Source organism: Canis lupus, chromosome 29 (genome assembly GCF_003254725.2).
Source record: "Canis lupus dingo isolate Sandy chromosome 29, ASM325472v2, whole genome shotgun sequence".
NCBI lineage: Eukaryota > Metazoa > Chordata > Mammalia > Carnivora > Canidae > Canis > Canis lupus.
Window position 1 is genome coordinate 7,886,552 of NC_064271.1, and position 15,973 is coordinate 7,902,524.

Genomic DNA, 15,973 nt, shown 5'->3' on the forward strand with positions numbered 1-15,973 from the left:
TAGAGAAGACAGTGCACCTGAGCTGAATCTATCCATAAATACTCTGGAACTCATAGAATTGCCTTGCATAAAGTTACAGGTATTTTTTCACTAAATTAAATGAGGAATTTGCCAAATATTCTTAATATTCTTCTGGCAACGCACCGAGGTTTTTTTAAATCCTTCATTCTCCAAACAAAATTCTCCATTACTTGAACTAAAAGAATTCATAAAAAAAAGTTGAGGGAGTGTTATTCATTTCATTTCATATTCATAGTTGAAGTAAATAATTTATATTCTGTAAGGCTTCATAGTCACTAAATTTTCTCAGTGTCTGGATGAACTAAGACACAGCTAGCAATAGTCCAAAAAATTGTCCTTGTGCTATTAAAGTATTTGCTCTTGGGGCACCTGGCTGGCTCAGTGGTTGAGTGTCTGCCCTTGGCTTGGGTCGTAATCCTGGGGTCCTGGAATCGAGTTCCACACCAGGCTCCCTGCAAGGAGCCTGTCTCTCCCTCTGTCTATGTCTCTGCCTCTCTCTCTGTGTCTCTCATGAATAAATACATAAAATCTTAAAAAATAAATAAAAATTAAAAAATTAAAAAGTAAATAAATTTAAAAAATTAAATAGTTGCTTTTAGCTTTAAAAAATGTATATATAGTTGTTTTCTGGCAAAAGAGGTAGCAATGATGGGGCATTTTGTTCAAAAATAACCAAAATGTACATCATATACTTACACAAAATTATATATCCATTGTATCTCAATAAATCTGGAAAAAAATTAATCTATACACACCAATGTTTCTTTCACCCCCTATAGTTTTAGTATTATTAATCTTTCCTTTTCTGGAGACATTGTTTTTAGCTTTTATGTACATAGGGACTCCGAGTTTACAAAAACCATTATTTAACATCACTGACTTCTTTGCTACTAGGCCACTCCCTCTGAGTAGGTCACATTCATTGTGTGATCTTGACAATCTACAATCTATTTTTAGTCCTCCCCATTCAAGAGAAGCTAACATTATATATATATAATATATAACATTTATATATATATAATATATAACATTTATATATATATATATATATATATATATATACATATAAAACATTATATTCAGTTGTCAGAAAAAGTTTCTTGGCAAATGAGGAAGTCTTATTTCTGCTTTCTTCATTCGAAACTTCCTGCCATTCAAGGCTGTTCTCACGGTTTACACATACTTTCTTATCTGCTTTACTTTCTTATCTACTTATCTGTAAAGGAGATAAGAGGGGGGAAATGATTAAATGAAGTATAGTGCATTCCTACTAATGACAGTATATAGCCAACCAAATTCACACCTTGGAACATTATGTAGCTTGAGAAAATCTCATTATGTATAAAAATGTTAAAGGTGGAAGGGGAGGTGGGTGGGGGTTGGGGATGACTGGGTGACGGGCACTGAGATGGGCACTTGATGGGATGAGCACTGGGTGTTATTCTATATGTTGGCAAATTGAACACCAATAAAAAACAAATTTATAAAAAACAAGAATTAAAAAAAAAAAGGCAGAAGCTCAACCACTGGACCACCTAGGCATCCCCTTATTCTTGCTCTTAAAGGAGCTATAGTTTCACAAGTATTAACATTTTTGCTAGTAGCTCTTGAAGTTATGTGCACTGTAGTCAAAGAAAGGAGAAGTTGGATAGGCATGAGTGGGCATAAATGTTCCATGCAGTAGGGTATACATCATCAGGACCTGGAAGGACTCCTAGAGTCCCAGTAAACAAAATGAAGAGAAATAAATGTTACAGTTCTTAAGGTTCTGCATCACCCAGTTCCTGCCATCCTCTTGCTCATGCAGGACCAGCAAATGCCTCTAGAACAGAGCTTGCTAAGATGCGGGTCCTTGCATCCAGAATGTGGTCCCCATTCTTTCAACTGGTGAGCCCACTGCATGGGACTCACCTTTAATGTTACTTCCTCCATAAAGACTTCTCTTGAGAGCGCTGGTTCCCTAAATCCCTTTTTTACATACTCAAAACCTGTGTTATTTTCCTTTAATAGCATAATAAACCTTATATTTATCCATGTGACAATCTCTTCATGACACATTCTCACTCAATTCAGGGATTCTATCTGTTGTGTTCACTTGTGCTGTCTATCCTGAGCACCCTGAACAATCCCTGGAATATTGGAGGCATCTGATATTTTTTAATGAATAGGAACAAAAGAGAACTAGAAAGAGTACAGCAATAGACCTTGTCAATCTTACCAAACATATTACAGTGTCAAAGACAGATAGACTATGTAGTTTGGATCCAGGCCACCTTTGATATAGATTCTCACTCCGTGACAGGCTGTGTGGTCATGTTAACTATATGAGCTTCCATCTCCTCATAGGTAAAATGGGCTTTGTAACCCTATCTTGTAGGTTTGTAGTAAAAGAAACAATGAGTATGACATGCCTAGTACATTGCTTGGCATACAAAAAAGGTTTCATTAATCATATAGTGATATATTTGTAATAATTACTAATTCTAGTACTTTGAAGTAAATTTAAAATACAATCCAGGGCAGCCCAGGTGGCTTAGCACTGCCTTAGGCCCAGGGCATGATCCTGGAGACCCAGGATTGAGTCCCATGCTTCCCTGCATGGAGTCTGCTTCTCCCTCTGCCTGTGTCTCTGTCTCTGTCTCTCTCTCATCTCTCATGAATAAATAAACAAAATTAAAAAAAAAACAATTGGTAATAAATATTCCCAGTTGTAACAAATGTTCTGTATACCATATAGCTCCTTTAATTCAGCTGCATGTGTCTCTAGTCTGATGCAGTGCCACATAGTAGTCTATAAATATTTCCTGAAAAATTTAAGTGACTAAATATTCCACCTTGGTGACATACTATAATACATTTAACCATTTCAATATTATTAATATTTATAAAGCTGTTTTTCTCTGTTAAAAAATTCTGTAATGAACCGTTTACATATAAAAAAAAGTAGCTACTTCTATGCCATTATACATTTACCAGAAGAGCTAAAATTAAAAAGACTGACAACACCAAATGTTGACAAAGTTGGGGAGTAATAGGAATATGGCATGGGAATCTTCTTCACAGCAAAGGAAAACCATCAACAAAATGAAAAAGTAACCTCTGGAATGGGAGAAAATATCTGTAAATCATATATCCGGTGAAGGGATATCCAAAATATGTAAAGAACTCATACAACTCAATAGCCAAAGAACAAACCATTCAATTAATAAATGGGCAGTGGAACTGAATAGACATTTTTTCTAAAGAAGACATATTGGCCAGCAGGTACATGTTGAAAAAGTGGCCAACATCACTAAGCATCAGGGAAATGCAAAGCAAAACCACAATGAGATACTACCTCATGGTATTATAAGACAGGAGGTAACAAGTGTGGGTAAGGATTGGGCGATAAGGGAATCTTGTGCATTGCGTGTGGGAATGTAAATTGGTGCAGCCACATATAATGGAATGTTATTTAGCCACATAAAGAAGGAATCTTGCCATTTGTGTCAACATGAATGGACCTTGAGGGCATTATGTTAAATGAAGTAAGTCAGGCAGAGAAAGACAAATACTGTATGACTACACTTATATCTAGAATCTAAAAAAAGTAATTCAGGAACGTAAAATAGATTGAAGTTGTCAGAGGTGGGGCTTGGGGGAAATGAGTGAAGGTGGTCCAAAGGCACAAACTTCCAGCTAAAATTAAATAATTTCTGGGAAAGTAATGTATAGCATGGTGACTATAGTTAACAACATGGTTTTGCATGGTTGAAAGTTGTTTAAAGAGAAAATCTTAAAAAGCCTCATCACAAGAAAACAAAATTGTAACTATGAATGTTAACTAACCTTATTGTGGTAAACGTTTTGCAAATGAACACATATCAAATCATTATTTTGTATACCTTAAATTAATAACAGTGTTATATGTTACTTATATCTCAATAAAACAGGAGTGGAAGATGTAATATTGTAATGATGATCCCTGTAGATAGTCTCAATACACACCCATGATTATTTCCTTGGGATAAAATTCTTAATTATAAAGTTGCTGGGGCAAAAGATAGGCAATTTCTAAGGCTGAATCTCTTCCCAAAATGAGGAAAACTTATTGTTCTTGTGGTTTATGAATGTTGTTATATTTTTTAATACTTTATACCAACTCCATTTATTACTGCTTTAAAAAGCTTTCCCAATATGCTTGGTAAACTTTATATATATTTAGATTTTAAATATACATTTTCATATAAATTATATCTTTTATAAAGTTTCTTTACTCTTTTAGGTAGAGATTTTGGATGTTAGCTTTAATAATTCTGTCATGAAAGGCCTGTTCCTATCCTTTGTATCTTTTTATGTACTAAGACTGATAATTCTGTTATATATATTGAAAATATTGTCTCTCCATTTGTTATTTCATTTTATTTTTAACATGTTACATATCTAACAGAGTATTTAAGAGTATAGACTATATTCAGACTGCCTGGGTGAAGATCTGGATTCCAGCTGTTTTGGGCTTTGAGTGAATTACTGAATTGCTCCATGTCTCAGTTCATTCACCTATGAAATGGAGGTAACAATGGTATGTACTTCCTATAGTTCTCAGAATTAACTGGGATGACTCTTGGAAAGTGCTTGTTCCAATCTCTGATAAGTCATAAGTACTCAACCATTTTGAGAAAAAATATTGTCATTTGCTGATTCATGTTACTGATTAGTCAAAAGGGTGCAAAATGGGCCAGAAACTTCACCTTCTGGATACAAGTATCTTATTGGTCATATATGATTTGCAAAAAATTTCTAGTATTCTGTGAATTGTATTTTCACTTTCTTCATGTCCTTTGAAGTGCGAAGTCCTAAATTTTGTTTAAATCAAATTTATTTAACTTTAATTGTTGCTTGTATTTAGCGTCGTAGCTAATAAACCATTGTGTAATCCAAGGTCATAAATATTGAATCATTTCTTCTAAGAATTTTATGGTTTTATCTCTTACATTTAAGTCTATGATTAATTTTGAGTTAATTTTTGTATATGGTGGGAGGTAGGAGTTCAATCTCAGTCTTTTGCTTGTAGCTGTCCAGTTGTCTCAGCACCATATGTTGAAAAGACTATTAATTTCTCATTGAATTATCTTGGAATATTTGTTGAAAATCAACTGAACCTAATTTTAAGGATTTGCTATGGACTTTCAATTCTATTCCATTGATCTATATGTCTAGCCTTATACCAGTATCATAGTGTCTTGATTAGTGTAGCTTTGTAGTAAGCTTTGATTTGGGGAAGTGTGATTCACTACAATTTATTCTTTTTCAGTATAGTTTTGGCTTTCTGGATCCCTTGTATTTATATATATATTTTGGAATTAGCTCATCAATTCCTGCAAAATAAACAAATAACTAAAAGGCAGCTAGGTTTCTCATAGGAATTCCATTGAATCTGTAGATCAATTTGGAGAGTATAGACATCTTAACAATAGTATGTCTTCTAATCCATGAACATGGAATGTATTTCCACTTACTCAAAGTCTTTTAAAGTCTCTTTCAAGCGTGTTTTGTAATTTTCAAGATATGTTTTGCATTTCTCTTGTTAAATTTATTCCTAAGTATTTCATTACTTTTTATGCTATTGTAAGTGGAATTGTTTAATAATTTAATTCAGGGTTTGTCATTATAAGTGTATAGAAACACAATTATTTTTTGTATATTGATCTTGTATTTTGATCCTATAACCTTACTTAATTCATTTCTTAGATCTAATAATTTGGGTATGTATGCATATTCTTTAGGATTTTTTATATGTACAAGATCATGTCATCTGACAGTAAAAATAGTTTTACTTCTTCCTTTCCAATCTGAATATCTTTCTTTCATATTCTTGCCTAATTGTCCTGTTGAACAGAAATTGAATCAGAGTAGTGAAAGCAGACATCGTTGTCTTGGTCTTGATCTTGGGGTACAAGCATTCAGTCTTTCACCATTAAATAAAATGTTAGCTATAGGTTTTCATAGATGCTGCTTATCAGGTTATAGAAGATCCCTTTTATTCCTAGTTCATGTGTTTTTATCATGAAAGTGTTAGATTTTGTCATATACTTATACTGTGTTTATTGAGATGATTATGGAGCATTTATTTGTCTTTGCTAGTCTTTTATTGAAATTTTTGTATTTGAATCCATAAGGGATATTGATCTTCAGTTTTATGTTCTTGTGGTGTCTTTGTCGAGTTTGGTGTCAAGGTAATAGCATCATAAAGTGAGTTGGGAAGTGTTCAGTTCTTTTTTATTTTATTGGAGTAGTTTTGGTTTTTTTATTTCCTTTCGAGTCAGTTTTGTTAGTTTATGTCTCTAGGAATTTGTCTATTTCATCTAAGTTATCTAATTTGTTGGCATATAGTTTTTCATAGTATTTCCTTATTATCTTTTTTCTGTCTGTAGTTTCTTTTATTCCGGATTTTAGTACTTTGAGTCTTCTCTCTCTTTTTTTTTTTTCTTGGTCAGTTCAGCCAAAGTTTTATTAATTTTGTTGATCTTTTCAAAGAGCCAATTTTGGGTTTCCTTGATTTTAGTTAGTTTTCTAATCTCTATGTCACTTATCTCTGCTAACATTTCTTATCATTTCTGCTTGCTTTGCATTTAATGTGCTCTTTTTTTTTGTAGTTTCTTAAGGTGAAAGATTCCTCACTTAAAATCTTTCTTCTTTTTTAATGTAGTCATTTATAGCTATAAATTTGTCTCTAAGCACTGCTTTAGCTTTAGCTGCATCTCATAAGTTTTGGTATCTTGTATTTCCACGCATTTATAAACTTCTCAAAAATTTTCCTGGTGTTTTCTAATTTTATTCCATTTTGGTGGGAGAACAAATTTTGTGTGATTTCATTCTTTTCAGGTTTATGTATGATTGTCATATGGCCTAACATATAGTTTATCCTGGAGAATGTTCTATGTGTGTGTGAGAAGAAAGTAAATTCTGCTCTTGTTGGTGGAATGTTCCATAGCTGTCTATTAGGTTGACTTAGTTTATAGTGTTCTGGTGTTCCGTGCCCTTTTGATAATAGGTACATTCTTCAATGATTTTTAAACTGTATTTTTGAGTTATTTTCTTAGAGATTTTTCCAGGACATACAATGTCTTAATTTATCAGATTTATGTTACTTTAATTCCAATGAGATAGAGAAATTTTACTCCTATATGGCTATATTATCTCATCCATTTGGTGCTATTCTCATTATATAGATTATGTCTGTATATGTTTTAAGCCAAACAAAACCTTGTTGTAATTATTACCTTATAAATTTTATGTTTTAAAGAAGCTTAGAGAGGAAAGGAGAACAAGTATATATTTATAGAGTTTGCCACATCAGTCTTCTCTATTTTTTAGTTCTCTTCATTCCTTCCTGTAGATTTGAGTTACTATCTGATGTCATTTCCTTACTACTATAGTTTTGTCTTCGTTCACCTCTTTTGTGCTCTTATTGTCAAAAATACCACATTTCTATATCACATAGGACCTACAATACTATTATGTCCATATTGTTTACATATTTGCTTTTAGAATCTGTTAAGGGAAGAAATATGCATTTATGTTGCCTTTTTAAAATTGCCCACTTTATTATCTGGCACTCAGTTTTTAAATTTTTTTCAACTGGATTCAAATTATTCGCTGGTGTCACTTACTTTCAGCCTAAGAACTTTAGCATTTCTTGTAAGGTAGGTGCTAGCAACAGGTTCTTTCAGTTTTTGTTTTGCTTTTGTTTTGAGCTGTTTATTTTGTTTTGCCTTTTTTAGTTTTTTAAAGATTTTTATTTATTTATTCATGAGAGACAGAGAGAGAGAGAGAGAGAGAGAGAGAGAGAGAGAGAGAGAGGCAGAGACACAGGCAGAGGGAGAAGCAGTCTCCATGCAGGGAGTCTGATGTGGGACTCGATCCTGGGTCTCCAGGATCACATCCTAGGCTGAATGTGGCACTAAACCACTGAGCCACCCAGGCTGCCCCCACTTTCTGTTTTAAAAATATGTATTCCATCAGATGTTTGAATGTATTTTATAATAACTGCTTTGTTGTTTTTCTGTTAAGTTCAAAATCTGAGTCTCCTTCAAGACAATTCCTATTGCCTACATTTTTTTTCTATGGATGGGTCATGCTTTCTTGTATCTTTGCTTATCTTATACTTCCCTGTTTGAAAGTAGGCATTTAAAATTTTTTATTTATTTATTCATGAGAGACACAAAAGGAGGCAGAGAGAGAGGCAGAGACAGGAGAATCAGGCTCCATGCAGGAAGCCCGATAGGACTTGATCCTGGGACTCTGGGATCACACTCTGAGCCAAAGGCCGATGCTCAACCACTGAGCCACCCAGGGGTGCATGAAAGTAGAAATTTTAGGCAATATATTGTAGAAGCTCTGGATAAAAAGTTCCTCATGGGGCTTATTATGGTTGTTTGCTTGTTGATTTATTTAGTGACTTGACTGGACTGGTTCAGTGAAGTCTATTTCTCCTGCAATATGTCATTGATGCCATTCCTTCAAAGATTCCATTTTTGGCATGCAAATAATCTTCCTTTCTGTCAGGGATAATTATCATTTTAGCCAGGCAATTTTTTGCTCTTTCTTCCTCTTAAGTTTCTAGCAGGTCTGCCTCTATTTGTATCACATCAAGTTCTTAACCTCTATAACTTGCTGGTGGTTGAATTTCTTTTTCTTCCTTCCTTTCTTTCTTTCTTTCTTTCTTTCTTTCTTTCTTTCTTTCTTTCTTCTTTCTTTCTTTCTCTTTCTTTCTTTCTTTCTTTCTTTCTTTCTTTCTTTCTTTCTTTCTCTTTCTTTCTTTCTTTCTTTCTTTCTTTCTTTCTTTCTTCTTTCTCTCTTTCGTTCTTTCTTTCTTTCAACAATTCTGTGATCTACAGTCTTATCTAATTGAAGTTCAGTTCCTTGAGAGAAGCAGAGAGATGCCAATCTTTGAGGCTAAATTTGACCTTAACCTAGCAGAACCTCTGAGTTATGAAGCAAGAATTGGGTGTGATAAGTAACTTTCTCCACTTACTGACCTATTGGAATTATCCCTATTGAGTAGGATATGAGGGCTGAGGAGATGTCAGGAAGTAAGACTGCCACCCTGCTGCTGCCGCCACCATGTGCAGATCTTCCACAACCCAGAGCCTGGGAAGTTGGGATTTCCAAATATTTACTGTCTGGTGACTCTACTTAAGATCAAAAACAGATCTTGTCTTAAGAAGATGGAAGAGAGGGGTGCCTGGGTGGCTCAGTCAGTTAAGCATCTGACTCGGCTGAGATCATGAGCTCAGTGTCCTGGGATCCAGCTCCGAATGGGGCTCCATGCTTAGTGGTGAGTCTGCTTCTCCCTTTCCCCTTTGTCCCTCCTCTTGCTTGTTCTCTCTTTCCCTCTCTCTCAAATAAATAAAATCTTAAAAAAAAAAAAAGAAGATGGAAGAGTTAGGACCTGCTACTTGACTGCTGAAACCACTGGTATGTCTCTCCAACAATAAAGAGTTGTTCTTTAAAGAATTGCTTTCTTCAGCAACAGCCTCTCCGGATCTTTCCTGCATAGTGGGAACTAGGAGTGGAGGAACAGCACTGTCTGGCTGAGTCTTTCCACTCAATATTGGTCTTCCACAGAAGATGGGATCTTGTGATATTCATCTGCTGCCAAACTACCCAGAATGGCAATTCCATCCCAGAGATCTGGGGGAGATGGAAAAGACTTTGGTTGTCAAGCCCACTGGAACAGTTATTCTACAAGACAGAGCTGTAGGTGGATGGGTGTGGTCCCCATCCCCAAGGCCATGGCCTCCCTGTGTTCTTATTGAATTTCTGTCGATTTTATTGAATAAATGCTTTTCAGTTTACTGCATGCCCTTTGATCTAGCTCCAAAGATTTTGAATGATCGTCTTCTAAATTTGACCAGCTTAATACATACCTCTTTGTGAGTTATCTTTCCCATCTATATTCTGTCAATCTTTACCATCTGCTTTGGTACTTTTTATTTATTTATTTATTTATTTATTTATTTATTTATTTATTTTGAGGTAGATATTGTGGTAGATTTTTATTTTGTTTTTTTGCTAAATTTTCTGCAATAAACATGCACTAATTTTACAATCTGTGAGAACAGAAGTTCTGAAAATTGATCACTTCTTGAAAAACAATATATATTAACAATTTTTTTGTTTTTTTTTTAATTTATTTTTTATTGGTGTTCAATTTACTAACATACAGAATAACCCCCAGTGCCCGTCACCCATTCACTCCCACCCCCGCCCTCCTCCCCTTCTACCACCCCTAGTTCGTTTCCCAGAGTTAGCAGTCTTTACATTCTGTCTCCCTTTCTGATATTTCCCACACATTTCTTCTCCCTTCCCTTATATTCCCTTTCACTATTATTTATATTCCCCAAATGAATGAGAACATATAATGTTTGTCCTTCTCCGACTGACTTACTTCACTCAGCATAATACCCTCCAGTTCCATCCACGTTGAAGCAAATGGTGGGTATTTGTCATTTCTAATAGCTGAGTAATATTCCATTGTATACATAAACCACATCTTCTTTATCCATTCATCTTTCGTTGGACACCGAGGCTCCTTCCACAGTTTGGCTATCGTGGCCATTGCTGCTATAAACATCGGGGTGCAGGTGTCCTGGCGTTTCATTGCATTTGTATCTTTGGGGTAAATCCCCAACAGTGCAATTGCTGGGTCGTAGGGCAGGTATATTTTTAACTGTTTGAGGAACCTCCACACAGTTTTCCAGAGTGGCTGCACCAGTTCACATTCCCACCAACAGTGTAAGAGGGTTCCCTTTTCTCCGCATCCTCTCCAACATTTGTTGTTTCCTGCCTTGTTAATTTTCCCCATTCTCACTGGTGTGAGGTGGTATCTCATTGTGGTTTTGATTTGTATTTCCCTGATGGCAAGTGATGCAGAGCATTTTCTCATATGCATGTTGGCCATGTCTATGTCTTCCTCTGTGAGATTTCTGTTCATGTATTTTGCCCATTTCATGATTGGATTGTTTGTTTCTTTGCTGTTGAGTTTAATAAGTTCTTTATAGATCTTGGAAACTAGCCCTTTATCTGATATGTCATTTGCAAATATCTTCTCCCATTCTGTAGGTTGTCTTTGAGTTTTGTTGACTGTATCCTTTGCTGTGCAAAAGCTTCTTATCTTGATGAAGTCCCAATAGTTCATTTTTGCTTTTGTTTCTTTTGCCTTCGTGGATGTATCTTGCAAGAAGTTACTATGGCCGAGTTCAAAAAGGGTGTTGCCTGTGTTCTTCTCTAGGATTTTGATGGACTCTTGTCTCACATTTAGATCTTTCATCCATTTTGAGTTTATCTTTGTGTATGGTGAAAGAGAGTGGTCTAGTTTCATTCTTCTGCATGTGGATGTCCAATTTTCCCAGCACCATTTATTGAAGAGACTGTCTTTCTTCCAATGGATAGTATTTCCTCCTTTATCGAATATTAGTTGACCAGTACTTTTTATTTAATTTTAGTCCCACTAGACTTTAAATAGCCTCATTGCTTTTTAGTCAGCCTTTTTGTTGGCTGTGTCTCTTTCCTACAAATATGGCTGATTAATGCCATTTGGATCATGTCAACCCTCTTTTTAGCAATTGTAATAACTGTGCTTGCCCTAAATCATGTTTATGCTTTTCAATATACTCTACTGATTGGCTCCTTTGTGTAAAAGCCATCATATTTCATTTGTATACTCATTTGGATCTTTCTTCCAAATGTAACCTTTTTTTCAAAATATCACCCTCTGACACTTTCCCACATATATTAATCAGTCTCATGAAATATTTTATCTTTTGGATCATTTTTACTTCATATTATTTTTGGGAAAGAAATTATCTTCTCAACACTACAGTGCTAACTATTTAATAACTTCTCACCAACAATTTTTCTGTTATATTGTATATTCAGATTAGCAATTTAGCTATACGTTTTCACCATGCCATTAACTTGTTAGCATATTATTATCTTGAAATTGAATAAATTCATTAATTCAATGCATATTGATGTTTTTACCAAATTAGACATTCCAATTATTTCTTTTGTTTGACTGTCCATATTTTAAAACTTCAAAATAAAAAGATGATAATTGACATATATTAGAAGATTATTATAAGAACAAAGATTATTATTAAGAGTTTACATACTTGGTTGTACAGCCATCAAACATTCCAGTTTTGATGAATTTCAAGCAAATTATGATGGTTTAAATTGTACTTTTTTTTTGTATTCTTAATTCATTTTTTTTTTAGAATTCTTAATTGCAAAGCCAAAAGCTGTGAATTTGCTTGCACAATCATCTGAAACAAAAGGAAAAGCTATTCACTATTCATAATAGAATTGGAAAAGTTAATTCTTGGAATTATTTTAAAAATTGAAACTCCCTTTCCTTTCTCTAGTTTATCCTTGGGGACAAAATATCACTGTTAAAGTAATTTTTGTGACCACTCTACTATACCTTCACTATTTACCCAACAGCAAAGTGGAAATTATTTCAATTTCTCTTAACCCAAGAAACTAATGAGCCAATAAATGCATTCTTCTCTTTGTTTTTGCTTTTTTATTTTTTTATTATTTATTTTATTTTTTTTTATTAATTTTTTTTAATTTATTTATGATAGTCACAGAGAGAGAGAGGCAGAGACTCAGGCAGAGGGAGAAGCAGGCTCCATGCACCGGGAGCCCGACGTGGGATTCGATCCCGGGTCTCCAGGATCGCGCCCTGGACCAAAGGCAGGCGCCAAACCGCTGTGCCACCCAGGGATCCCTGTTTTTGCTTTTTTAAAGAAGAGAATATCTCCCCTATAACTGCCATTTAAAATAGAACCACTCGTACCAGGGATTTTCCTTTGGTGCAGGAAGAGTTCTCTGTATCTTAGAAGAGTCCTAATTTGAGGGTGCCATGACTAGGGAATACAAAGACACTTGGTGAAGTAAAGTATTCATCTGATAGTCCACTTATGCCAACTACTCCTGCTACAGTTGAAATACAGACCAACTGACCATGGTTAGATTTAATCATGGCAGGAAGGAAGGCCTTACACATCTGGAAGATATAAACACACTGTCAATGTTTCAGTCACTTCTTATTTTATTTGCTCACTAAATATTTGATGATATTTATGCGAAATTCTGTGGCAGTACAAAATAGTTACTGGTGCCATGTAGTCACTTCTCAAGAATCTTAAAATTTATTATGTGTTAATCTATATGAAATATTATTTGGCTTGTTTTTTCTTTTAGGGAAACTATACCAATTGAATTAAATCAATATTTTACATTTACAGTTTGCTAATAATCCTAAAAACTACTTTTTCTAGTATGCTTAATTTTTCCAGTTTTTAGCAATTTGTATTAAAATTTAATTACATTAACCTTCCTGGCTTTATTGTAAACCAGAATTGCTCTCATTCCAATAAATTGGCAGGATGGCAAAAACTGTTTGGGGAAAGGTAGATTTTTTTAAAAATTCAAAATCAATTAATTAACATATACTGTATTATTAGTTTCAAAGGTAGAGTTAAGTGATTCATCAGTTGCATATAATACCCAGTGACCATTACATTAGGTGCCCTCCTTAATGCCCATCACCCAGTTACCCTAATCCCCCCATGCACTTCCCCCACAGCAACCCTCAGTTTGTTTCCCATATTGAGTCTCTTATGGTTTGTCTTCCTCTCTGATTTTGTTCTATTTTATTTTTCCTTCCCTTCTCCTATGTTCATCTGTTTTATTTCTTAAATTTCACATCTGAGTGAAATAATGTAATAATTGTCTTTCCCTGATTAGTTACTTTGCTTAACATAATATCCTCTAGTTCCATCCATGTTGTTGCAAATGGTAAGATTTCATTTTTTTTGATTGCTGAGTAATATTCCATTATATATATAAAAGAACAAATATTATATATATAATATTTATGTGTTTAAATATTATGTGTGTGTATATATATATATATATATATATATATATATATATATATCACATCTTCTTTACCCATTCATCTATTGATAGACATCTGTACTCTTTCCATATTTCGGACATTGTTGCTATATACATTGGAGTGCAGGTGCCCCTTTGAATCACTCTATTTGTATTTTTTGGATAAATACCTAGTAGTGCAATTGCTGGGTTGTAGGGTAGCTCTATATCTAATGTTTTGAGGAAACTCCATACTGTTTTCCAGAGAGGCTGTACCAGTTTGCATTCCTATCAACAGTGTAAGAGGGTTCCCCTTTCTCCACTTCCTTGCCAACACTTGTTTCCTGACTTGTTCATTTTAGCCATTCTGACATGTGAGGTAGTTCTTATTGTGGTTTTGATTTGTATTTCCCTGATGCTGAGTGATGTTGAGCATTTTTTCATGCGTCTGTTGGCCATTTGTATGTCTTCTTTGGAGAAATGTCTGTTCATGTGTTCTGCCCATTTCTTTACTGGATTATTTGTTATTTGGGTGTTGAGTTTGGTAAGTTATTTATAGATTTTTGGATACCAGCTCTTTATCTGATAAGACATTTGTAAATATTTCTCCCATTCTGTAGGTTATCTTTTAGTTTTGTCGACTGTTGCCTTTCCTGTGCAAAAGCTTTTTATCTTGATGAAGTTCTAATAGTTCATTTTTGCTTTCGTTTCCCTTGACTTTGAAGATGTGTCTAGCAAGAGGTTTCTGTGACCAAAGTTGCTGCCTGTATTGTCCACTAGGATTTTGGTGAATTCCTGTCTCACATTTATGTCTTTATCCATTTTTATCCATTTTTTCTTTTTTTTTCTTTTATCCATTTTGAGTTTATTTTAGTGAATAGTGTAATAACAGTCAAGTTTCACTTTTCTGCATGAGGTTGTCCAGTTTTTTGTGCCAGTACCATACTGTCTTGATGATTACAGCTTTGTAATATAGCTTGAAGTCCAGAACTATGATGTCACCAGCTTTGTGTTTTTTTCCTCAACAATCCTTTGGCTATTTGAAGTCTTTTCTGGTTCCACACAAATTTTAGGATTGCTTTTTCCAGCTCTGTGAAAAACGTTGATGGTATAAGTATTGTGATAGAGATTGCATGAATATATAGATTGTTTTGGGTAGCATAGACATTTTAACAATATTTGTTCTTCTAATCTGTGATCATGGAATGTTCTTCCATTTCTTTGTGTCTTCCTCAATTTCTTTCATAAATGTTCTACAGTTTCCAGAGTACAGATCCTTTTATGTCTTTGGTTTGGTATATTCCTAGGTATCTTATGGCTTCTGGTGCAATTGTAAATGGGATTGATTCCTTGATTTCTCTTTCTTCTGTCTCATTATTAGTGTATAGAAATGCAACTGACTTCTGTGCGTTGATTTTATAGCCTGCGACTTTGCGGAATTCCTGTATAAGTTCTAGCAATTTTGGAGTGGAGTCTTTTGGGTTTTCACCATAGCATATCATGTCATCTATGAAGAGTGAAAGTTTGATATCTTCTTTGCCAGAATGAATGTATTTTATTTCTTTTTGTTGTCTGATTGCTATAGCTAGGACTTCCAGTACTATGTTGAACATCAGTGGTGAGAGGGGACATCCCTGTCTTGTTCCTTACCTTACGGGAAAATTTTTCAGTTTTTCCCCATTGAGGATGATATTTGCTATGAGTTTTTATATATGGCTTTTATTATATTATACTATATTCCCTCTATCCCTACACTGCAGAGAGTTTTAATCAAGAAAGGATGCTGTATTATGTTGAATGCCTTTTCTGCATCTATTAAGAGCATCATATAATTCTTGTCCTTTCTTTTATTAATGTGATGTATCACATTGATTGATTTGTGGATGTCAAACCACCCTTGCAGCCCAGGAATAAAGCCTATTTGATCTTGGTGAATAATCATTTTAATGTACTGTTGGGTTCGATTAGCTATATCTTGGTGAGAATTTTTGCATCCATGTTCATTGAGGATATTCATCTG